Source organism: Ostrinia furnacalis, unplaced genomic scaffold (assembly GCF_004193835.3).
Source record: "Ostrinia furnacalis isolate ACB-3 unplaced genomic scaffold, ASM419383v2 OfSCF5758, whole genome shotgun sequence".
NCBI lineage: Eukaryota > Metazoa > Arthropoda > Insecta > Lepidoptera > Crambidae > Ostrinia > Ostrinia furnacalis.
The window spans coordinates 442,605-444,295 of record NW_021135997.1 but is presented as its reverse complement, the minus strand read 5'-3'; positions in this window follow the sequence as shown (position 1 = coordinate 444,295).

The following is a 1,691-nucleotide window of genomic DNA, read 5'->3' as shown; positions in this document are numbered from 1 at the left end:
GTTTCTACTGCTCTACAATAATTCTAACAATTATTCTATTACCTACCTTTTTCCTCATTGGGCTCAGACCTTTCAAAATTAAACACAATATTATAGAAATAATGCTATACAAATTACAGTATGTTTGCAATTACTTTATTAATCAAGCACCATTATAGACCAGTTCCAGTCTGGAACCATTGTGATATTTGGTGCTGTGGTGAATATTTTTTTATAAAATAAAAATTGAAAGTATACGAGGGCGGCACTGAAAATTTCGGGAATCAAGGAAGTGAAACAACATTACTATTTAAAAATGTATTTATTGCTTTTTAAAGTATTCTCCGCGAAATTTGACACATTTTTCAATACACGAAACCAATCATTGAAGNAACCGTATGACAATAAAGTGCACAATGGTATTTCGTATTGCAACCTAAGCCCTGATTGTCTCTTATTGGTCGTAGTAAAAATATAGTAAAATGCGTAACCAATTAGAGACGGGGTGAGCACGTGACCGGAGCGATGCGCTTACGCTAAAATTTCTACAAAGTGGTCAGGCGGAAGAGTCCCCGATAGTACCTACCTATATTGCAAATATAGGAAAAATAAATAAATAAAAAAAAATCATACCGCATATTTTGTGCCACTACTCGCAACGGAATCAAGTAAGTAATTTGATTTAATACGTCATAAATTGTAAACCGCTACGTTTGTACGGCGGAACCCTCGGTGTGCGAGCCCGACTCGCACTTGGCCGGTTTTTTTTATATGCTGCATAGGTAAATGTACATCCTGTATCTACATAGAGCGTAAATGATTCACGGCTAGTTAGTAGAATATTAGTTGAATATTAGTTAATTAGGTACGAAAGTTTTAATTACTAGGTACTTTACAAACGAACACTGGAACTGAGTTAATTATGCATTCGATAATCAGAGACTTTAGTCGTAGTTAATGTTTGAAGGCTGAATTTGAATAGGGAATACTAAGGTAGGTATTATAACTGTAAATACTAGGTATTTCTTTACCTTGTAATTACTAACTTTGTCATTAACGAAGACAGATTAAAGATTAAACGGCCTTATGGTATTTACTTCTGCAAACAAAATTATACTATTCACTTTTCAATCTTTAAAAACTCGACGATTTATAAAGCACTTAGGTACCTACTAATTATTTAAAACATAGTCATACTTTTTTTTACTTAGATAGAATCACTTTTGACTATGTATTATATTATTGGTTAAATCAATTGAAAATTAGCTCGCCACTTCGCAAACAGATAAACGTATCACAAAATGACTAATTTGGATATTGACTATACCCTTTAAAGATCAATCTCTTTGAAGATAAAGTTAAAGATTTTATAACCAGAAATCGTGTCATAACTACTTACTTAATAAAATTAAATAAGCTATACTAAACACTTGATGTTTTGTTTAGTCCTGTCAAAAGAACGTTGGGATTAGCTGGATAAAATAACAAAATAGTTGAAAGCCGTGTGTACCATGTGTACTAGTTTATTTTTATAATACATAGTAAATATTTAAGAAAGTTATAAATATTCTATTCAACAATAAATACAATTATAGCGTGTAAAAGAGTATGTTACTATCATAACAACTTCTAAAAGCATTTATGAATTAGTATCACAGTAATATTAAAGCAGAAGAGATTTCATTGGGTAGTTGACACGTTTTAATAATTCC